This window comes from Apus apus, chromosome 7 (genome assembly GCF_020740795.1).
Source record: "Apus apus isolate bApuApu2 chromosome 7, bApuApu2.pri.cur, whole genome shotgun sequence".
NCBI lineage: Eukaryota > Metazoa > Chordata > Aves > Apodiformes > Apodidae > Apus > Apus apus.
The window spans coordinates 30587724-30612069 of NC_067288.1; the positions used below are offsets into that span (position 1 = coordinate 30587724).

The following is a 24346-nucleotide window of genomic DNA, read 5'->3' on the forward strand; positions in this document are numbered from 1 at the left end:
GGCAAGGGCTGGGACCCCCCAGGGGGGCTCGGGCTGTGCCCGGCTGAGCAGGAACCTGGGCAGGACATGGGGAGGGGGCTGGGGGATCAGGAGGCTGGGGGGCCAGGGGGTCAGGGGGCTTGGGGGGCAGCCATTGTGGCTGAGTGACATTTTCTCTGGTTTTCTCACCTTCCCGTGGCCTTGGGGTGAGGCTTTGACCTTCCCTCAGGGATTCACACTCGGTTGTATGAGTGTTCATCAAACCCCAGACTGGTTTGGGTTGGAAGGGACCTTAAAGCTCATCCAGTCCCACCCCTGCATGGGCAGGGACACCTCCCACCAGCCCAGGCTGCTCCAAGCCCCATCCAACCTGCCCTTCAACACTGCCAGGGATGGGGCAGCCACAGCTTCCCTGGGCAACCTGGGCCAGGCTCTCACCACCCTCACAGCACAGAATTTCTTACTAAGATCTCATCTCTATCTCCCCTCTTCCAGCTTCAAACTGTTCCCCCTCATCCTGTCCCTCCCTGCCCTTGTCCCAAGCCCCTCCCCAGCTTTCCTGGAGCCCCTTCAGGCACTGGAAGGTGCTCTAAGGTCTCCCTGGAGCCTTCTCTTCTCCAGACTGAACACCCCAGCTCTCCAAATTAACAACAGGTCAAATACTTAGAGGCACAATAACAATCTGAAGCAAATAGTAACAAGAAAACAAGTTTACAAGAAAGAAATACAATAAACCCAACAGAAACCACAGTCAGGTTAGAGAAGTGTTGGCAACGCAAGGTGGTAGCCCTGTAGCCAGAGCTACCAGGCTTCCAGCACCTGGGGTTTTCTGGGGTACAGAGAGCATCATGTGCTGATTTGCCCTGCCCAGCCCGACAGGAGCTGCCTGTGGTACAGGGAGGCAGGTGAGCAGCATCCAGGGACTAGAAATTCAAGGAAGAGCAGAGGGTTTGACTCTTGAGGAAAGACTACACCAGACCTTGGCCCCACCATGTGGAGTCAGCTCCAGGAGGTGAAGGCAGGACTGTATGTACTTGGTGTTCTGCTGATCAGTGTTTAGGAGGAGGTCCCCTTCTGGAAGGAGGGGGGGATGTGCCCACTGCCCAAGATCAGGCCTCCATCACTGCCACTTGCTCATCCTTTCCCTGACCAGAAGAAGAAACACGATGGCCAAGCCCAGCAAAGGGGGCAAAGTCCTCTCCCGGGTCTTGAGCCCAGCCCTCCAGGTTCAGGGCATTCCAAGGAGAATTTCATGCCTCAGAACCCTGGAGCACCAGGGACAACCAAAGGCGTAATGCTGGGGCCAACCAGTGATACCATGAGGTATTCTGGATGAGGTGTCATAAGTTGTGGCACTACCAGCACGGTCCTGGATGCAACAGAACCCATCTGAGAAGGGCTGCAGCAGTGACCCCCACATGCTTTTGCTGGTTTTCTAGAGCACTGAGTCTTTGGCTTCCAAAGTTGGTCTGGAAAAAAACAAGTTGTACCTGTGTGTTTCACTTCTGCCATCTTCTCTTGAGTTGCAGAGCTCACAAATTCTCTCCCTCTGACCCTCAGCCTCATAAGATGAGCTGGAATACAGTGTCAGGGCCAACTTCACTTATTTTGGGGCTGCAGGACTGTTTAATCTTTTAGGATATTGCAAAGTTTAGTTTAATCTTCCTTTTGCATTACAGATATGACTTCATTGCTAAAAATAGCTCTTGATGGAAAAGTACCCGTTATGAACCCACTGGGATCACTCACACACAAGTGCTTCCAAAACAAAATAATAATACAAAAATCAAAGCCCTTGAGTGGCTTTTTTTGCCACGACAATTAAAGACTTAAAATACCAAATACTTTTACTGGAATTAAAAAAAAATAATAAAAAATCCCACATAGAACAATCGCAATTAAAAAGGCTTGCCCTGAAATATCTGATACTAATTTTTTGGGTGTCTAACACTTCATGTTGATTTGAAGCGATGACTGTTGCTATTTTCTCTGCTGGAAATGGCACAAGCTTTTGAATTCCTTTGGGTCCTTTACAGTCTGTAATCACCACTGACCAGGAGAGAGACTTACAAGCCCAAGCCACCCTTCGAGGCCCCAGTTACCCAAAGGCAGGGACCTAGATAATCAAACACCCTTGGAGCCACGAGGGCCTCTAAATCCGTCCTGCCTTCCTGACTCTCCAAACATTAGCTGGTGCAATTTCCCATGAAACATCCTGTTTGTTCCAACCAGTTTCTTTCTGGGACAAAAATGCAGGTGGTAGAGCCAGGATCCTGCCATCATAAGAAGGGAAACCTGAAGTGAAAAAGGTAAAAATAAGAAAACAGGGGAAACAATGCTTCACGTTTCTAAGGACCTTTCCATCTCTACCACATTCCTACCTCAACGTCTGGAGTTAATTAATCACATGTGACTTTTGACAGGCATCCAAAGGGCTTATGAAGCACATACCATGGGGGGCTGGGACCTCCCTTGGGTATGAAGTGACCACTCAGAGTCACACTGGAGAGAAACTGACCCAAAGTGTGCCAGAAAGTGCCTCTCTAGCCATCTTCCAGCTGGTGACAGATCACAATTTCTACCTGTGTGAGGTCTCCAGAATCAATCATCTGGGAACTCATCTGCTTCTTACACTATTTTTCCTGACTGCTCCAGGCTGTTTTGAAAGCCTCAGCTATTAAAATAGCTCCTCTGCAGTCAGCCCCAGGCAGGAGGAGGAGTCTCTCCACAGAGAACTCTTTGCAGGGCTGGGCCTGGAGCCCAGATTTTCAGAGAGTTTTAGCTGCCTAGAGATGTAGGTGAGGGCTCAGCAGGATTCCCTCAAGCTCCTCATTTTTTTGGTGCTACGTGTCTGTGCCCTGAGTTCCTGAAAAAGTTTTGGGAAAACTTGCTTTGGATGCTCAGTTTACCCAGAGATCAAACTCTCTGGAAGCTTCATTTTTTGGGGTTTTTTTCCCTCTCTCTGTTGTCTCATTTCAATTGGTTCTGAGAAATAATCTGAAAAAAAAAAGCTAGAATTTGGAGGTACTTTTCAGACAGAACAGTGAGAGAAGGAGATGGGCTACAAGTACAACATAAAGGCTTGACAGAGGAACATCTATGATCTGGATTGGGAAGTCAAATGACATGATCATAGGAATAATCTCAAGCTTTAGAAAGCTAAAAAAAACCAACCCCTCCAAAAAAAAACCCCCCACAAAACAAAAACCACAACCCAAATCACCCCAAACTCAACCCACCTCACCACAGTTATTTCAATTCATGTTGCTGCAGGGAAGTGGAGGGTTGAGCTGCTTCATCTTTGCTTTCCAGAGCCAAATTGTTTTTAATATTAGTAGCACTGTTGTTGATACCAGCACAAGAGTGGACTCCGACCCCGTTTGCAAAACACAAAGTATAGTAGTGGACAAAAAGCTGATTAAATCAGGGTCACCTACCACGAGATACCATCTTTGGAACTCTTGATTGCACCTACCTACTTTATTTACAGTGTAGCAGGCAGCATGACAGCAGCAGGGAAATAATGTGTAGGTTGGTTGCTGCTCTGCAGGGAAGACAATTAAAAGCATCCAAACCACTGCTCACTTCTCAGGCCTCCTAACTGCTTTCCTAGGTCATTTCATAGTTCTGCTCTCTTACAAATACTGACAACATGGAAAGTGTCCTCCTAGAACAGGAAAAGGGTGTTTTGTGTCCTTTCTAGTGCACAGATGGTGGGGAACACTTTATCTTTGTAAGAAAAGCTTTTTCTGCAGTTTGTAAAGAGACTCAGATGTAAAGCTTCGTGTGGCACCCATCAGAAAAAGGTGGGGGGGGTTGAGATCAGTGAGTAGACAGAGATTTGGGTCTTGGAAGTGTTCCCTGTGGTCAGGATTAGGAAGAAAATCAGCAGCTATGCAATATTTCATCTTAAGCAAACCCGACCCTGTATGTAAATATTCTGAGGGATTTCCAAGCCCCATTGTAGCTCAGGGCTGGACATTCACCCACTCATTAGCCACCAGGAAAGTTGAATTTTGCTGCTGTTTCTACATCTGGGGACCCAGAGCTAGGCTCAGCTTTCCGTTTCACTTCAGTGCCACCCAGCCTGCTAGATCTGAGATCCCGTGCTGTCCTTCAGGCTTTATTTGTGCAACCTGAAGCTCCATCTCTGCCAGGAGTTCTGGACTCCTCACATCATTCCTTAGATGACAGCATGGCAAGCAGGGAACACAGACTCAGCGAGGGAATTACCCACCTACCCAGATTTCCATCTTGAAGCACACAAGGACCACAAACAGCTGAGAACAGAAGACCTACCCACCACAGCCCAGACGCCTGCTCCCAGCCACTCTGTACCTACCAGACCCCTCAGCAGCCCTGGATGGGTGGCAATGTCCATCTTAGCTCCTTCAGAGCACCAGTCTCCACTCAGCTGTCCCTCTGTCCTGTGCCTCCTCACCAAGATCAGTTTGTCTCCATAAGGAACTGGGCAAGAAAAGCCATCATTGACTGAGAGTGGACCAGCATTTGAAAAACATGGGGAGAGCAGCCCAGATAACATTCCTGAAGGCTCTTCTCTGATACGCCTTCAGTCAGATGGCAAAGCCTTCCTGACGTCAGGATGAAGCTTCAACAGGGACATCAAGGCTTCCATCTCGCCTGTGAGACAAAACTGAGCTGGTAGTTTGACACACACATTTAGCTTGTCAGACTGAACGTGCAGACTTGTGATATCCTGAAGGAGGGGCCAACAACATGTTGCGTGTTCAAATCATTTATGAATGACTGTTTAAACTAGATGTTAAAACTTTATGTATAGTCTTTACAATCACCACGTGGTTAAAAGGCTCAAGCCCTCCAAAGCAAATCTGTGGAAAGCCTTTTATTCCAGTCTGCCAAGCTGCCTCTTTCAACCATTAACCCCATCAGCAAGAGGCAGTTTCTGCAGAGGGACATCTGAGTGAGTCCAGGGCAGATTCATCATGAGCCTGTCACTGCATTTCCCTGTTCTTCCATCCAAACCTCTTGCCTAACACAAGGATCATCTGGCAGTAAGAACAGCTCTACTTGGATCCTTCTGTTTGATTGATTGAGTCATCATCCAGAGGCCCAAAAGGTTTCTCTCATCAAAACCACTCAACACCTCCCACCCCCACCCCAAGGTGCCTCCCACCTCTGCAAAATACACTTAAAAAAAGCCACAGTTTGGAAGCCACAGTGACTCGGGTCCCTGGGAAGGTTTTGCTAACCCACAGCTGAGGGCTGAGGATACACCTTGCTGGCCTGCTCTGAACCTGTTGGATCAATTCCAATGGCATCCCTGGTGTTTTTGAGCAGTGTAAGTTAGTGTGATCAGTGTGCAGGGGACCACATGCCCTCATGATGTCTTCTGCCCTGGCCACTCCACTTCTCACAGGGCTTCTTGCCTTGCATTGAGCCTCCACACCAAACCCTGTCCAAACCTTGCCACTTCTGCCATCTACCACAATAGCATGGCTTTCCTTTACAAAGACCATTCCAGTTTGGCATTTCTCCACCTACGTGCCTGTGCTTTGCCCCACCCCAGTGATGGACAGCACCCAGCTCAAACATGGGGCAGTTGGGTTGAGGCCTCCAAGGAGCTGTGAGTCCCAGCAGGTTCAGTGCAACATCAGCCTGGCTCCAACCTCCCACCCATCCTGGGAGGCTGCCCTTCCCCACCTCTGCACCCTCCCCAGGAGCAAGCAAAGAAGGTCGTGTTGCTAAATAAATCTGGAGAGCTTAATATTAAAAATGATGCCCAGAATTCTATCTTGGGACAGGAAGATTAGCAGAAGTAAACTCCTCCTCCTTGCTGAATTGTACAACTGTTTATAGTAAAACCTTCATGGGTCAAGCAGTGAGCAGAACACAAAGAATTAATTCCAGAGGTTTTTTTGACATCCCCTGACCCCTGAGCCTTTATATTCCCCTGAATCCTTCAGCACTGGAGACCGAATCAGCAGATGCAGCTACATTTCAACCAAAGCCGTTTTTATTAGTTCCATGAGAAGTGGACAAATGGACCTGGGCTGAGCATCTGTACTGGTGGTTCCTGCTTCACAAGTGTACCACCAAGCCACACACACCAAGTCCTTTTTAGTAACAGCTGGTATTAGTTAATTAAGTTGAAGAAGATGGCAGAGGCATGAGAGATGGAATCAAGTTCTAGTGGTAACAGCCTTGTAACATCAGATGAAAACGCTGACAAACATGAACCAGCTTTATAATTTTATGCTTCTGTTAACTAACAAGCAGTTTCCTGGGTTGGCTGGTAGTGGTTCTTGTGAAAAAGGATCTGCAGTTCCCATGTTTGCACTGTCTGCACTCACAGAGTCATCACTTAATGCCATGTGAAGACCTGGGAGTCTTGAGCAGCTAGGAATTAAGTTAAGCTAAAGGAATATATGTCCCCAGCTAGTGTCCTTGGGAGACAGTCTCAAAACATCACCTCAAACCAAACATAAACCGTGTCTTACTTCTTATCATCTCCTAGGAAGAGGCATGTGGTTGGGAACAGTCACAAGGGGCTCTCGCCAAAACGATCCCGTTCTAGTCAGGAGCTGTAATTTGACATGTTAGATACACATTCCTCTTGCCAAGTAATATCATGTTTTTGCTCTTGGCAGAGAAAATAGAGAAGCATATACCCAAGATCAGCAACCAGGAATCAAGTCAAGCTGCCCCACAGACTAGGGACTGAATTTGAGTTAGCAAGGTAGGGTTTTATTGTCCTCTTAAACAAAAGGGTGTGCATGATACATTATATTATTCTAATTAATATTATATTTACAGTTTAGAAAGAAAAATGGTTTTCCTGTTCATCTTATTTCTGAGCCCATCTGAGCCCAAGTGCAGGCTTTTATTCCAAGAGCAGATGGTTAGAGGTCTGGTGGCAAACGCAATCATTGCTGGGAGCTGTGGTCCTTGGAGGTTTCCCTCCCTGTAGATACACATCCTAGGCAAGAAACCTGCTGCTCCTCTGCTGTCCCAGTTCACAACCCAGCACATTTGTGTTAACTGTCACTGACTGCACATTCCATCACTACACTGGGCTGTCAGTGGAGCTGGCCAAGAAGCACAGGCAGATCACAGACCTGCTGGGAGGTGATCCACGGCAGAAGAGGGCAGCTATCTGGTTTCATGCTGAAAAAAGGGGGATTGAGATGAGATCTTGGGAAGAAATTCTGTTCTGTAAGGGTGGTGAGACCCTGGCCCAGGCTGCCCAGGGAAGCTGTGGCTGCCCCATCCCTGGCAGTGTTGAAGGGCAGGTTGGATGGGGCTTGGAGCAGCCTGGGCTGCTGGGAGGTGTCCCTGCCCATGGAACTAGATGGTCTTTAAGTTCACTCCCAACCCAAATCTGTCTTTGATCCTAAAAGTAGCCTCAGTTTTCACAGATTAATCCACCTGTAATGACGAGTTACAGCTCCATGTCCCTGGGTAGGGAAGTGCCTTTAGCTGGAGAAGTAAATTTCTGTGTCACTGACTATTCTGGCATCATTTGACTGAGCTAAGTAACAAAAACACTTAACGTGGCCAAAGCACTTTGTGTTACTGAATCTTGTCATCCTCATTCCACTCAGAGTCTAAAACAGTTAATGGAAGAGGTGGTTAACTTCAGGAAAACATAACCTGTTGTCTCTGATCTTCGTGCAATGATCCAGATTCCTATTCAGTGCTCTGGGTTATTAGGCAGCTCTCCTCCTTTCTGCTCCCAAATGCAGTTGGCAGAATGACTGCATCTCATTAACAGCTCCCTGGTTTTGTGCAAACCCACCTAACCCAGCTGCAAGGCAAGTTCCAGCTCCATGATGACAGAGATCAGCCAGAGCTGGTCTCTCAGCATTCTTTCAGTGCTCCCTCCACGAGAAGGAATGACCCAGATACTTTTTAATATTGGCTTCTCTCACATTCTGCTTTTTTAAAATGAGAATAATTTCCTTAGTTTGCTATCAGGCATTTCTTTAAAATGGCAGCAATCAGTATAAGCACTTACCTTGAACTCTGACACAGATTTTTGTATGTTGAGTTCTCCTTCAGCTTCCTGAGAACATGTAACTTGTAGGCAGCAGGTGTGGCTGTTGTACAGAGTATTAGTTGTAAGAGGTCTTATGGTGTGCTAAAAATGAATCAATATAAGCAAAGGAAGATTACTAATGAAATTATACATTTAAATATTTAAATGCAACTTGTACAACGATTAAGCTAATGTTTCCCAGATGCCATCATATAGACTGACACAAATCACTGTATTTTGCAGTAGAATCACAGATATTTCAGCTGGAAAAAACTCATTTGGTTACCTTGTGTGTTGCTGTCACTGCCAATTTTTATCCAAGTATATTTACCAGTTCAAGCAATGGAAAACAATGGGCTGAGTGAAAAAAAAAGTAAGCTCAATTCCTTAACTCCACTGCTGCTCATGGCTTAAGAGAATGAATGAATTTCTAGAGAGAAATCCCCTCTCACAAGAGCCAAAAATGATGCCCACCTCGCTTCTAGGACAAGAATGGAAAAACAGGGAGAATGTTGCAAGAATATATCCCCGTTCTTACAACAACAACCAAAAAGTAGCGTAGGTTCTGGACATCTGCTCCTGTAACAGCAACAAACCCTGTCTGGAAGAATAATGCAAACCTTGCAGAATGTGTCACAGAAAGCCACGGTTCCTCTTAAAGCAAAACAGAAACCTGAAATCATTGTCCTGGAATGCACTGAAACCTCTTAGCAGGAGTTCCTGAAATATTCATGAACATTAAGAAAATGGCAAACCCTTTGGAGAGTGTGCTATTTAGATGGAACGTGCTCTGTACATGCCAGCCCCTAAGCTCTAAAAATATAAAAGGAAGGCTCTTTGCAGCAAGTAAATGAAGTAGTGGGGACCTGGGAATTTTATCTCCTGTCTGCCACAGACAGCAAAATGTTGATTCACTCAGCTCCTCGATTACTCATCCTAAGTGGGAAAATTCTTAGGTGATTGGGTGTTTGCTTGTGTAGATCAGTGAGGAGTTCAGAATTTTAAGATGAGATGATACACTAAGTGTGTAAATTATTAATGAACAGGAGAGGAAACACTGAGCTGTAAAACACCAGCTGCATTCAGATTTAACACTAACCTTCCAAACCTCTGTGTTTTTGTTACTTTTGGGGAGTTTAGAGGCAGGCGCCTTTGAAGCCTCTGATTCTTATGTTAAACACTGGAAAAGGAGGGAGGAGGGGGAAAAAAAAAAAAGAGAGAAAGGCAAAAGAGAAATAAAGGGATGTGATCTTGAATTGCAGGTATGAGAACACGCAGCAGGGCAGCTGTCCCTGTCACCACCTCCCCTCACTTCTCTGTCAGAGTCTGTGTCTCTGGTGGGGCTCCCTGGTCAGGCAAGACAGCAGCTCCCCCAGGGGGAACAGTCACATAGGAGGAGGTTTAGGAGCATGGAAACAGCAGCTTCACATTGAGTGCTGCAAATAAGTGCTAGAGAGGCCGCTGTTGAATTGTTCGTGTGTTTTGCAAAGACATAAATATTTGGAGAACAGAAAAAGCCCTGCTTGGCATAGGCAGACAGAAAGCGTCTTACCTGATTGCTTGGCTGCCGTCCCAGAGACGTTTCTGTTGGCAGCAGCTCCAGCAGCCCCTCCTCTCCCCAGCTCTGATCCCTGCTCCCTGCCTCTCCTGTGGTAGGAATGGTGCCCAGAGCCCGAGCACAAGCGCCTGCTGCAGGGACACAGGGAGAAGTTAAAGAGGTGGGGAGCAAATTGTTTCCATGCGTAGCCTCAGCTGGTCTCAGTCTCAGGGCTGGGCTGCAACTGGGACAGGCACTTTGTCCTGCCCCTGGACAGCACGGCACAGACTGGGGCGTGATCTGGCCGGGAGACTGGTTTCTTGGTGTTGGGACGGGGATGTAGGGTTGGTTTTTTTCCCCAGTTGGATTGATTTCCCAACTGGTTCATCAAGAGGCTCAGCCAGTTCTTGTACAAGTGTTTTTGCAGGGTGAACTGGAAGAGGAATTAATCCTTGTTAAGAACAAGTAGGGGGTGGGTGTGGGGGGTGGTTATTTTAGTGCTTCTAACCTGGCTCACAGCGTGGGTACACAAACCAGTATCACCTGTTGGCACAAGGAGAAGCAGGAGGGCTGCCTGCTCCACCACTGGAATGGAAGGGAATGGCCCTCCAGGGCTTTTGACTCTGGCAATTTGCTCACTGCAAAAAGCCCTGGACCCCTCTGTGAGGGCTGTCCCACCCCCAGGGCTGCTCTCCTGCTGCTGCTGGCAAGATGAAGATGAAAAGAGCCTTTCCCAGATTACTCCAGCCAGAAGAATCCCAGTTCCTCCCTGCCAGAGCTCTTTCTGAGGACCCTCACAGCCCAGGTTCCTCCTCGCTGCCCACTGCAGGCAGCTTTGTTGATGGAATCAGCTTTCTGTGCGCTTGGAGACAGCCCAGCTGATCCTCAGCAGCTTACAAGCCCATTGCATCCCTGGTCCTTTTACCCTTTTAGGCCCTTACCCGATTTAGGATGGCAACAGCCCGGTGGCCAGAGGTGGCCCTCACCTGCCGGTCTGGGCCAGCCTGAACCATCACCGGGACACCAGGTGGCAGCATCAGATCCAGATACAAACCTCACAGCTGGGTTCAACACCAGCTTTGCAAGCGGAGGACCAGTTTGTTGGTTCACAGTGAAGCCCCCAGGTGCTGTGGAACACCTACGCAGCCAGAGCTGTCCTCCTCTTCCCAGCCTGCTCATTGAAGGCTGCAGAAGTGCAAGGCTTGGAAGGAAAAGATAACCCCGTGGGGCCCAGGCAGGGTCAGTGGTCACTGCCTTTCAGTGGGAGCCTGAAGCTGCTCTGCAGTCAGAGAAGATGGAGCGTTTTTTTTGGTCTTCACTGAGTCAAGTGGCTTTGCTTCTTCTGCAGGTCCTTGAAGATAAAACCCAGCAGAAACTTTGCAGAGTGACCAGGGCAGGAACTGTTCTGAGCTAGCAGGAAGCAAAGGCCACATACCTTGACCACGGCAGGCTGTGGGGAGGGACTCACTCCCCCAGGTGCTGATCACAAGCCTAACGTTGTGAACAATCCTCTCACCTGGAGGTCCCTCTGTAACTGCTGCTTTTATAGGTGTTGTGACTTGTTCTGGATTCAGTTATTTTAAAAAATAGCAGCCAAGCTTCCTAAATTGTGCTTAATAAAATTATTTGAATATAAATATATTCATATCTGTATATATTTATTTGGATGTAAATATATTAATATATCTCTATATATGAATATAATACAAATATACGGGATATAATGTGTATCAGTATATTTATTTGAATATAAATATATTCATATATAAAGTTGAGTTACATTCTTCTATGGTTTCTGAGAGCTTGTCACTGCCTAACAGTGCTAAGTTGATTAGAACCACCTATGGGTGGGCAATGAGGAAGCTAAAATTGCTTAAGAAGCAGGGCTCCACCTGATAGAAAGGTAGAAAAGGCACAGAAATAAATATTCCTTCTTGTGCAATGATGTTTCTAATGACTCTTTCGTTTCTGTCCAGGTAAACTCACCACTGGTGATCCTGTCTGGTTCAGCATGGCGTGGATCACAGGCAGTGCATGAGGTCTTCTCAGAGCAAACCTGGCACTAACCTTTAACCCAAACCTCTCATGGCACACCATCTTTGCTGTGTGCCAAAGAAACAGGAATAAGGGAAATGTGTTTCTTTACATGCATTTTTAATGTTTATGACCATTTAGTGACTGAAGGCTTCATCTTCTGAGCCTGTTCCAATACCCATGGCAGTCAATGGGAATAAGGAAAACAAACGTTTTGCAGTGGACATTCACCATCTTTGGAACAGAACGGTCATCAAGACAGACCCCTGCCAAAATGCCTGACATGTAATGCATTTAAGATACACTAGTCATTAAACCTTCACAAGGAAATAGATAAAATGAGCCAAAAGAAGTCTGTTAGACAGACAAGGAGAAATAAGACCTCTCCTGGCCCATTTGCACTGTCAATTGAGTTCCTGTGGCTGTATTTAGCTTGCTGGTCCCCCCACCCTGCACCAGCCTTTGAGCTCGAAAGCCTTTTCACTTTTTCCTAACCTGTTGACTGTTCAAATTTGGAACAAGGTGGGAGGTTCAGGGTGAAGTGACAGGAGATGGAGTGAGCTGATCCGATGGCTCTCTGATCCTTAAAGGGGGAGGAACATCCCTCCTCCTCACAGCCATGCATTCCTGAAGCTCATCATGTGCTGGCTCTGATGCTTGTTGGGCCCCTCCAAGTGCTAACCAAGCAGAAAGCACACTTTTTATCTTGCAAAGCTCATAGCTTCTTGCCAGGGGGTGAGTTAAATCAGCTCACCAAAAGGTCTAATGAGTGCTGTGCTTTGAATAGCAGAGTGGAAGCGGAACCACAAGGCTTGGATTAAAGGAAAGGTAGAAAAAAGAGGGAATACAAGCTCCTCCTTTCAGCTGCCTCATCAAGTTGCACACGCGGGCCGTGTGTAACTGTGACCCACAGAAAGAAAAATCTGTGAAAATTAACAACAGACAGCCCACAGTCCAACAGTCCTGCTCTGCAGCGAGGAGGAGCCAGCACTGCGGGGGGCTGGAGAGCCTTCAGCCAGAGCACTGTACAAACAGGGGTTCAAACCTTGGGGTTTGTGCCTGGGAAGACACTTGCAGCCACAGCTCTGGGATGGGGTGAGCAGCCCTGAGCAGGTTATGAGGAGTTAGAGCTGCTCCCATTCCCATAACAGATCTGGTCAAAGTCTAAACTCCAGATTCCCAGCTGCTTTGTTCTTGTGTTTTGGCAAAGAGCAAGGACCATGACTTCAGAGCAGCTTCACGAGTCCTAGACCCTGTGCAGCAGGAGGCTCTGAGGCTGCTGCAGTTACCCTGCAGCCCCAGGCACGGAGCAGGGCTCTCCAGACACCTCCTGGCCTCTTGGACACCTCACCCCTGAGAGCAGGACTGGTACAAATCCCTCAAACAAGATATATTTGACTTCTGGTACAATTGGTATTCTCGAGTGGCGGTTTCCACCCAAGTGAAAGAGGACTCCTATGAACCCAGCTGGTTTTGATTACAGGGCGCCTTGTTTGTGCCAGAGGTCTGAACCTCCAACCTTCCCTGCCTTCAGGAACTGGTGCTGAGGAGCAGGGCAGGTCCCCAAGCACGGCCATGGTGGGCTGGGTGGGAGATGGACGCAGCCTCAGGCATCAAGCTGTGCCAAACGCTGAAAATCCTCTCAGCAGGAAGAACCTTTAGAAGAAACTGAGGAGAAAGCAAGAGCACAACAAGCCTCGTCTCTGCTGCGGCGTGGCTGCCCACCATGTCAACAGTGTTGGGATCCCTACCACCCCCCAGAGCAGCTCCTGCAACTCCTGCCAAGGGCTGCAGAGGGGTGGTCTGACAGATTCTGGCTGCAGAGAGCCTGAGCAGCCAAACCAACCTGCCCTGTGTTTTTTTTGCACCTTTTCTTATCAAAATACCGACCTGTTACAGGGAAAATCCTACAAAACACAACAGAGCCTGCTGCTGCCAGAGGACGATTGCTGCTGGCTAACATTTATTTTTCCACAATGACATTCAGGGCTGCTGAGGGCTCGGCTGTCCTTTCGAGACAGCGCAGATCAAGGAGTGGTGCTCAGAGCACATCATCCCAGGATAAATCCGGGGAGGCTCTATGACTCAGAAATGAGTCACTGCTCCTCCTCTGTTTCTTCCAGACCCTTGGGGGCGTACTAATTGATTGTGGGTCTGTATCTGCAGTAAATTATTACCCCCAGCTCAGCTCTCCTGCGCAGCAGGAGCTCAGACACGTCCTGCTTGTCCCTGGCCTCTCGGGGGGGGGTGAAGCAGGTGAGCAGACACACAGCTCCACTCTCACTGAGCCCCCCAGCCTTGCTAACCCCTGCAGAGATCCAAGAGGAAAGCAGAGAAGTGAAGGGGTTGTTTTGTTCCCTCCTTGAACGACATGCTGTCCAGGGCCATTATTTGGAACTCGACTGCTCCTACTGAGCCCCCAAAATCCCAATTACTAAACCAAGACTGACCTTTTGGAGAGTTATTTCTAAGAACTTGGACAAAATAAGATAGTATGACTCAAACAACAGGAGGAAAGTGTCTGCATCACAGTTAAGCCACGCAAACTGCTTTCACAGTCAGAATCAAGTATTCTAAAAAAAAACCCAAACCCACCAACAAAAACCCACCCCACGAATGATTAATCTTTTTTGTTGTTGTTGTTCCTTTAGCAAGGCAGATTGAAGTATCTGAGCAGAGCTAGACAGGAAGTGTTTGAACAGTGCCTGCTTCATCTCCAGCAAGTCTTTCCTAGTGGGAATACAAGTTTTAGGTCAGAAAGGAAAATTATAGAAATAAATAAAGAAATACAGAAAGAACAGTTGCAGAATGGCAAACAGCAATGAAAGAGAATCACCTTTTTTAGAATTATAAGTGTCAAAACGTAAGCAAATCCTCAAAACCAATATTTCTAAATAAAGGCTTTTAACATGAATACACTGCCACTTACAATCATACGCACTGACAAATTTAATTAATAATACTTAAATTATATTGCAAATAAATATATTTTCATATTTGCAAAATACTGCATATTAGTTTTCACTGTATTTCTGATTAGTCTTGGCTGACCCTTGAATTTAAACTGTCTTAAAGGCAATGGGTTTGGGTATTTTCCCCCTCCTTATCCTTTTTCCCAGGCCATCACTACTGGATAGAAGACAACTCTGACCTAATGAGAGAACAGTTTTATGGCAGGAGCTTGCAGCGGGGCTGCTGGGCCACTGCTCCATGCTGTGCTGCTCTAACATTCATTATCACAGAGCTTCTGATACTTGCCCTCTGTTGGCAGTGCCACGGAGCCCTCTCGGGATAGACCTGCTGCCATAAACAACACAGGCTCCCACCCAGTGACTCCTGCATGATCATGGCACAGCTACACAACAGTAACACACACGGTCAGCTCTGCGGGGGCTGGAGAGCAGGAGATGATTAATACACATAGTGGGATGTTGTGGGGAAGAAAAAAAGGGAGGGGAGGAGAGGTGGAATTCAGCTCTATCAGTGGGTGTTTTAGCACCGTGGAGAACTACAACAATAAGTGGTAACTGAACAATGACACCCTCAGAAAAAGAGAATTCCCCATAAAAAGCTCCTTAGGAATAGCTTCACTGTTACATCCCACAAACCTCACTTAGGAAATTTAAGATCAGAAAGGGAACAACTCCCAAGTGGCAGGAAGATGGGCTGTCAATAAATTCTCCCATCCCCAGTTCCTGTGATGCTTAACATTCAAAAATATCTCCAGGCTAATTTTGCCTTAGAGAGCCTGGTAACTCTGAAACCCAGATGGAAAGCTGGAGCAGCGAGGTGCTCTTGAGTCTGGGCTCCTCCTGCATGTAGGGGAGGTTTAGATTGGATGCTAGGAAGAATTTCTTCACTGAAAGGGCTGTCAGGGCAGGGGGGGAGTCCCCATCCCTGGAGGGATCTCAAAGCCCTGGAGATGTGGTGCTGAGGGACATGGAGCAGTGGTGGCCTTGGCAGGGCTGGGGGAACAGTTGGACTGGATGGTCTGAAAGGTCTTTTCCAAACAAAACAAGTCTATGATTCTATGGAAATGATGTATTCAATAAAACCCTAACTGGAGGGTCTGAAAGGTCTTTTCCAACCAAGGCCATCCCGCGATCCCGCGGCCCTGGAACCCGGCAGCGGGCAGCAGCTCCGGAGCTCCCAGCTGGAACGCGGCCGGGGGGCCGGGCTGGTGGCTGGTGACAGCCCCTTTTCATCTGGCACTGTCCCCGCCACCAGCTGCGCCGGGAGAGAAGGAGCGGGGCAGGAATTCACAGCGTTCCCGTTCCGCTGAGGCCCCGGCGCTGCCGCCGCGCCCGGACGGGGCGGGCTGGGAGGGGCGGCCCTGCCGGGGGGACCCGCTGCTGGCTTTGAGCACCCCGGGGGGAGGGACACGGAGAGCGGAGAAGCAGCGGGCAGCGGCCGAGGGATGGAGGGGGCCCGGGCAGCAGAGCCCCTCGGCTCTGTGCTGCCCACCTGCGCGGGGCTGTGCTGCAGAGCCTGCGGGAAGGGGGTGCAGAGGGAAGGTGAAGGCTGCTGCCACCGGCTGGAGGGTTACGGGGGGCTTATAAAGCACACCCTGACCTCCCTCCCCGAGCTCTGTGCAGACCGGGCACGTTCCGAGGGAAGACACCAGCGATGTGCAGGGCAAGAGCACAAAGAGAACTTGGCTGCTGACAGGGGTGGCTGAAGATGAGGATGGGGAAGAGCCAGGGTGCAAGGGCCTGGGGCGGGTCCCCCCCTCCCCAAACCCTCCAGCCTGGCTCCCTCCTTCTTTCCAGGCCGGACAATAATTAGATATCAAATTAAAGTGTCATTGAAAAAATGAGACCTAACATAGGCAGAATTTTGGGAAGCCCCTGGAAGTGTTACCCTTCAGAAAGGAATCCAGATCTTAACAGAGCGTCACCAGGGGATCTGACTGGTTAACCCAGGGACTATGTGGCAATGAATTCTGATTCTAATTATACATGCCTGCTATGACATAACACCACTGTACCACCCTCATGCTTAAAAAAAATTGCAACATCTCAAATGCTTGCAATTCAGAGAGCTTGCAAGTGTGCACAAAGCTGCACACCTCCCTCTTGGTTTTCCCACTTCAGCCCCTCCAGAAGAGAAACCCCTTTCCTTGCAGCGTGCCCCTGAGCCAGCTCCAGTTGCTATTTTCAAGACCCACAGGGAGGAAAAATGACAGATGAGCTGGTTTTCCCACCTGTGTGATTCACACGGAGCGAGTAATCTCTGTCCTTTACACATCAGCAAATACTGCAAGATTTTGTAATGATTTTTTTTTACTTTGTTGCTTTGTGCATGTTTCGAAATCTAGCACGATAATGCTGAGAATATTTAGGCATTACATTTGTATTTATAAATCTAATAAAGATGACTAATAAATAACCACTAAGAGAACAGGACCTGCCATCTGGATTATGTGGCCAACTCTAAATAAGAAACACAAAGCTCTGAATATTGCACTGAAAAAAATTCACAGCAGATAAATTATGTTGCAGCAAGGAAATAAATGAAAATACATCATGTCAAATACTGTTATAATGCAAATCTCCACACAGACAGAGCATGCTCGATGGGCAAGCCCTTCCCCATGGGTTAGTTACCCAGCCCAGCCAGGACCCTACACGTTTACCTCAGTCTTTTCTGTGAAGGGGCAGGGGGTGAAACTGTTCCTGTGAGCAGCTGTAACTAAACCCCCTCTCTGCCAGCTGCCTGTTCTGCAGTGCACTCAGCTCCCAGGCTTCCATTTTCTCTTTCTAAAATACATTGGTGTTGGTTTAGACTCAGATCACAGAACCTTTTCCACTAATTTTATACCTTTACAACTGTTGCTCCTGAGCTCTGAAGAACCAGAATGCAGCTGCAGTTCTGGTATAAAACTTCCTGATGTGATAGCCATGCTGGCAGTGGATAATTATTTCCCTGGCATTAATGAAGCTCTTGAATACACTGCATTTGTTCTGCTGAGACCAGAGGATAACGGTCAGAGACTGAAAAGTGAAAAAGTTGGATTATATTTTCAAAGCTAAAACCACTACGACTGGAAATCTCTTTGAGGTTTTTGTGGAAAAAAATCCTCTCTGCTCACTGCCTCTCCCAGCCCTGGGTTCTTGGCTTTCTAGAATATCCTCCCCAGGAACATTTCCAAGCCCCCTCTTTCCAGTGATTCTCAGGCCACCAGTCTGGGCTGGATTTACTGGAGGGGCAGAGAGGGCAACACACTCAGTCCCCCAGCCCCATCCACCAGCAGCAGAAATCTTGTTGCTCCATCTCTTCTCTTTCTGTATCATGGGCACGTTCACCTGCTCTCAGAGGCACTTCCATCCCAGGCCAGACCCAGAGCAAAGCAAGACAAGGTGATTAAGTGATGTGCCTACTGCCACAAAGCAAGCCCAGGTCTGGAACCAGCAAGTTTTCACTCCTAGTTACAGAGCTCTGTCTCTGGCAGTCCTGATTTTACAGTGTTGCTATAAATATTGGATGAAAGCATCTTACAAGGACAGAATTTAAATTTCCTTCTGTTTCTTTAGCTCAGCTCATTCAGTAATCCAGAATAGCTCCTTAGAAGTGCCAGCTTGCTTCCACTTTGAAAGCCTGTGCTCCTTTTTTTCCTTTATTACTAACAATACTAGCTAAGAGAGAGACTCCATTAGAATTGAGAACCCACTGTTAGGTGGTTTCTGTCATCTGAAATGATTAAATTGTGGTCATGAGGGATGAAAAGGATCTTGTTGGACAAAGCGGGCGAAACGCGAAGGCCTCTTTCATGCAGGCAGGCTGAGCGCTGCAAAGGAACTGCAGGTGACCCTACTTCAAAACAGATTTTGGATCAAAAGGTCTGTGTGGTGACTTAGAGGTTTCCAGAAGGCTTTGTCCATCATCTGTTCCACGGGCTGTGCTGCAGCATCTGGGCCCAGCCGAAGGGCTCCCCGCGGCGCCGGCGCCTGCAGCTGCTGCATAAACAGTTCTCACACTACAGCTCAATTAAGTCGAGGATATGAGGGGGAAGATGATCCAAGTAACTCACTAGCCTGCATAGCAGAGGTAACCCACAGGAGGCTGGAGGATTCGTCAGTCTTTTAAAACGGGCCTTAAAAATTTACAGGGTGTTTTCACTCTGTTTTTTTTTTTTTCCTTTCCGCTCTTTTTCTGGAGCTGAGAGCTGCTCACCAGGCTTCACAAGCAACATCACCGAGCACACACACAGGCTGCAGTGCACCCGACTAAGCTAAACCTGTTACCAGCAGCTCCAATTGTAACAAAGCAGTGTACCATGATACAATATGACACTCCAGCCGAGTACAAACCGCTCTGAAGACGCAAAAGAATTCGCTGCGAAGATTTACAAGAAGAGAAGCATCGCATAAAAAGATCCGTGATGACTACGAACTTTTTATCATGCTTCCATTTTAGTTGTAAATACTCAGATGGATGGTTACCAGCAGGATAAACGTAAGCTGTTTGATTTGCAAAGGCTATTGCTTCTGAAAGACTGTGGTTTTCTACCCCCGATGCTTGCCACAGGTTTAAATGCTCAAGTGAGTTTTCAGAACACCACTTCTTGTTGCTGGTGCTCTCTGTTCTGCTGCTGCTGCAAAATGGGAATTCACATGTTACCAATTACCAGAGCTTTGACAAAACAAGTAGCAGTAAGAAAACCCTGCGGTTTTTATGATAATAGTGAGGAGAAGTCTAGTCAAGACTTGATGCCAAGTGGATCAGGAAAGCAGTAACTGGAGAAGGATTACGTGGTCTGGCAAAAGCTGGTGTCATTTTTTTTATGTTTTATAGATGAATACTCAGTTCCTTGCTGAACCAAAACTCAAGGTAGAGATATTGTCCAAATCATGGCAAATGTCATGGAGTTTGAAGCTCAGACGTGAGATTTTTGTCTTCAAAAATGTCTTTCCTGATTTCAAACCAATCCAGCTTTGCTGAGGCCCTGGGACTCTGCAGTGGATCAAGCATTTGGGAGCTAGGGGCTGGACACAGGGAGCCAGATGCATGGCCATGCACACACACACACACACATACACACACGAAGGGAGTGTGCTAACCTCACTTCTGAAATCAACCTTGATCTTTCTTCCTGCTGAACAAAGACTTTCCATCACAAATAAACTAAATACATGGGGACTGGAGAACTCATTTCAGCACATCTATCCACACAGAGATACACACCAGCTTTTCATCTCCGTTGCAACAAGGTGCTTGAGCATCTATTTTTTCTTCTAGTTTTGGTACAGTATCACTCTGTCCTCTCTCTGTGCCATGCAGATCACAGTCAATGGTATTTTCATCCTTTCTATGTTATGTGGTTGCAAAAATTGCTGACAGAATCTGCCAATATACTCCACTCACAACTATTATGCTGGCTGACCGACACAAATGTCTTTTGAGATCAACACAGACCATCTACTTTAGGGGCTTTTAATGAGGCAGCTACACTGACAATTCCAGCAATGGAAACCTCCCTGAGATTACCTCAGACCAGGGGATCAGTAAAAAGAAGTGGGGTAAGTTAAAAGCTGGCTGTGGCCAGGAGTCTAAACAGAGATAACACATGCCTGGAGAAGGTGTGGGGATGCAGATTTGGAACCACACATTTAGGCTCAATTCTTCTTTCAAGTAACATTTTCCTGACGACAGAACACAAGTAGGTCACATCTGCCACAAATGTGCTGTACGTAGCAGCAGTTCCTACAGCATCAATATTATATTTACTCAGTGATTCATCCCCTTCCTCTGTATGTTTATCTAGCTACCCTAACCACATCCAGTTACCAATTACTAGCTAGAACTGGCCTTACAAAACCATGTTCAAGGGACTCTAAACAGCTGAACACAGACTGAGGCTTTGGTGTCACCACTCATTGCCAAACTTTTGCTCAGGAGAATAAATCAATCAGCCCTTTCCTAGAATAATACACCAGTGAGTGACCTAACTACTTGCAATTGAATCTGCGTCTCCTCTAACCAAGAAAAACCTTTCAGATGACTTTAGAAGACTCTCAGGCCTTTAAAAGGGAGGAAGCAGCAGATCTCCACATAGTTGTTATACACTGAAACTGTTAAAACAGTTTTCCGGAGGACATTCAGTGATTGCAGACAACTGTGCAGGTAAAATCTACATATGATTTTCCAGCTCTCCCATTTAAACCCATGAAAATCAAATTGATTTTTCTTCTGATTTGGGTATCACCTGGATTCTCAGAATCTAATTCTGTTCTCTTCAGTTCATGTCAGCGCAGTTCAGGACAGACTCTGGTCCTGCAACAGGGACTGGCACACACTATAAGATTTGGCCTTGACTGGAATATCAACCTGTTCTCATTATTCTGTGCATTTTTTTGCAGGAGTAGGACAGATCAGAAATTCACATTTTTCAGTAGTGGAAGCAAGCGTACACACTCCTTGTCTACTCCCTGTCCTCTTCTGGAGCTGTGTGTCCACAATTGTCATTATTCATGGCTTTGTAAGTTCTTTGTGGTGAGACAAATGCCAAAATCCAACTGCCACTCTCATATCTCTCCCTCATCTCCTTTGATCTCTCCCAGGAGTTTGGTCTCCCAGCATTTTTAGAAGAGGGGTTAAAGTGTGAGGCAGAAGAGCTTCCATGTATGAAGAGGGTTGCATTAGGACTTCACTCGTTTGGGAATTTCTGTTTTGGAGTATTCCCAACACACATGTAGGCCCACATAACAGTCTTTTCCCTTAGAAGACAAATTAAGTCCTAAAAACTCTCTGCTGCTGCTATTTAGAACCCCAACCACACACCTTCCTCCTTCAGTCTCTCGCTTTTCCACAGGACATGCCACCAAGAGCAGATGACACTTCTCTGAAAGAGAAACAGAGGTGGCTACCTTCAAAAACTGATTTCAGGTCCAGGAGAACATCTTCCCGATGCTCCCTCTGCAGCCAGTGGAGGAACAGGTACTTCCATGTGCCTCTCCCTGGCTGCCTTCCTTTCTACTCCCCTCTCTCCTGGCTCAGAACACTCCAGTTCACCCTCTGGAGCACCTAGCCCCTCTGCTCACCCATCTCTCCTTTCCACACGGCTCTGCTGGTTGGTGTTCTGTAAACAACAAATGTGAAGAAAACTTCAGTGACTCAACTGATCCCCCTCAACTTTCCACACAGTCTCTGAAGACATACCTGGCTCTTCACATCTCTTTGCGTGGGGGTTCATAACACCTCAAATCATCCAAAAGAAGAACTAACTAGTGTGGGAGCAGCTCTTGATCTGATGCACCCTCAGCAGAACTCAGAGTTTCTTACGTTACCTGAGGATCTGGCTCCCAATTTCTCCCACATTCAGCCTCACATCTTTGGACTCGTTTATTTAACTCCTTGTGTTCCCTTGTATCTTCCAGCAACTAAAATAACCTTTTTAACCTTCCACATCAATTCCAGAACCTACACTCAGCGCACCTGCCAAGGTGTTCCTTTTATTCCTTTCTTCCTCTGCTGTTCCTTTTGTATAGATGCAAATGCATCAAGTGGGCAAAGAAAAGGACTTTTTTACTTTTCTTTTTTTTTTTTTTGGTCAAATGCTTTGAATCGATTGAATCTATTGTAGAATGATGTAAGCCCTGAAAAATGCTGTGGGGTTGTATGAGCCTGTTAGGGCTTTTAAGTAAACAAACAAACCCTGCTTTAATTTAGACAAATGTCCAGGTCACAGTTGTAAGAACACTGCTAGAAGCTCTCGGGTATTAAAAAACTAAATCTAAATAAAAAACAGAAGCTACATAAGGAGGAGGGCTCTGTGGGAACCTTCCTGTCTTTGGTCTGACAATCCAAAAAGTGTGTTCTGGTTTCCCCCAGCATCCGGTGCACTCCAGCAAGTTTCTAAATAAAGAGTAAAAACTTCCCTCAGAGCTTTAGTGCTCCTTAAAATGGCACGTCTCCTCGTTGCCGGCGGAGCTGCAGCTCATGTTAAAGCAAGCCACCCCACGAACATTTTCCCTAAATGCTACTCTATATATCCTAAATGCCCAGCTCAAAGGTCGCTAAAATAAGCACCTAAAATAACAACTTCAAACACTTGCATCCCTTCAGAAAAGCTGCTGGTTTTTGTTTGTTTTTTTTTTTTTCTTACTCCACTCCGTTTCCCTTCAGTGCTCATGAAACAAAGGATGCTCCATACCATGACCAGAGAGAAAGGCTGGATTGCAGCTTGAGGACTAATGTAAGTCAATTAGAACCTATTGCCTCCTAATTACAGGATCTGTTATTTACCCCAGTCTGCCTCCCAGTACAAAACACTGTGTGACTGATGCCTTCTTCTCTTTGTGATAAACACCCATTGAGACACACGTGGAGGCTGAAACCAACAAAGAGCCCGTTTCTTTTTCCTCTGCACTGAGCAAGCAGCTTTCAGCTTCCACCGGAACATTTAATCCCCTCTTAGAGCATTTCAGAGATAACGAGCCTGCTGAAAGTCTAACACTCAATTATGGAAAAGGAAATAAGAAGCACGAATATTATAATTGAACAGTAGTCCCTCTGATACATTCACAGAACAGAATACTAAAAAATCATCCTTAGCCAGGGAAATGATATATGGGTCAGCTTAAAAAAACACCACACAACCGAGACAATGGGAAGCCCAAATCTTACTTTAAATACATATCCAAGCATTTGCATCAGCAATTCCTCCTTCAGCAAGATAAGCACCCGGCATTTTCACTACCTCTTGCAACACCTCTTGGAAGCTCAGGCCTCCTCAGATATATTCCCCTGCTTGACACGAATTTCTGTCACCACTCTTCCCTTCCCCGCTATCACCTGCACCACAGAGAGCACAACCATTCACATAAAACCCCTCAGGAAATGCAGAAAATCTCTCTTAAAAAGTGCCTTCTGTCTCTCATCTTCAGCTCTTTGTAAGTTTCTCAAACCGTTGGGAGAAGAGAGGCCTGGTGACACCGGGCAAGGAGGGAAGATGTGAACTGAAACGACCAGGAAACACCAACACGAATGCCGCAAAGATTCAAGGTTTTTGAATAACATAGACAACTCATTTACCTACAAATTCTTTCTCCCGCCTATGCTGGATCCTTACGTTCACTAACACATTTGCCGTTGCTTAATTATCGCTACAAAGCCTTATGAATACGTGTGGTAAAGAGCTCTCTGGCAGGAGCGCATTTTAATGAAGTCACTGGAAGGCAGCAAGCAGCAATTTCTAGAAGGTTATGCCATGAGTCACAACAGCCAACTGACTAAAGCAGCCCAGGGACAGGATGAGGTATGAATAGAAAGAAGAAAAAAAAAAGAATCAAATTCATTTTAATAATATACTTAGTTAGCAAGCGTTCAGGCATCCTGACTGAGCAGTCGCAGCTTCCAGAGGCTCGTGGCTGTGCTGGGGAGGAACGGCGTTCCTCCAAACGCCATCTGCGAGGGGTGTGTGCAGGACGTGGAGCAGGGAGACGGGAAACGAGCCGTCCCGGGGCCGCCCTGCGAGCGGAGCAGCAGCGCGGGGCGGCTGAGGCTGCGGCGGGCTCTGCGGCCCCGGCGGCTTCCCCAGGGCCGCTCACGCCCCGCGCGCCCCGCAGCAGCGCCTCGTCTCGCGGCTCCCTGGGTTATTTTGGGGAACGCTTCCCCTTCCGAGGACAAGTCACCTCTTGGGCAGCGCTCCCCGGCCTGGGCCAGGCTCGGGCGGCCGGCGGGTTCGGGGGCGCTGGGAGCCCGGGTGGGCACCCGCGGACACCCGGGGGGCAGCCGGGGGGCACCGGCCCCGCTGCCCTGCTGGGCCGGGGCACGGCGGG

At 47.4% G+C, this 24346-nt stretch overlaps 1 long non-coding RNA gene across 2 annotated transcripts; it reads right to left on the reverse strand.

The window, feature by feature from the left end:
- Positions 1 to 674: 674 nt before the first annotated feature.
- Positions 675 to 24339, reverse strand: LOC127387332 (uncharacterized). Of its 2 annotated transcripts, none has more exons than XR_007890095.1 (6): positions 23877 to 24339; positions 9549 to 9685; positions 7976 to 8098; positions 6459 to 6542; positions 3219 to 4620; positions 675 to 2274 (listed from the first exon to the last, which is right to left on the reverse strand). It is a non-coding gene; the product is annotated as an uncharacterized LOC127387332 (long non-coding RNA). The 2 variants fall into 2 exon arrangements; XR_007890094.1 differs by having other exon boundaries at positions 6459 to 6598.
- Between the last annotated feature and the right edge of the window lie 7 nt (positions 24340 to 24346).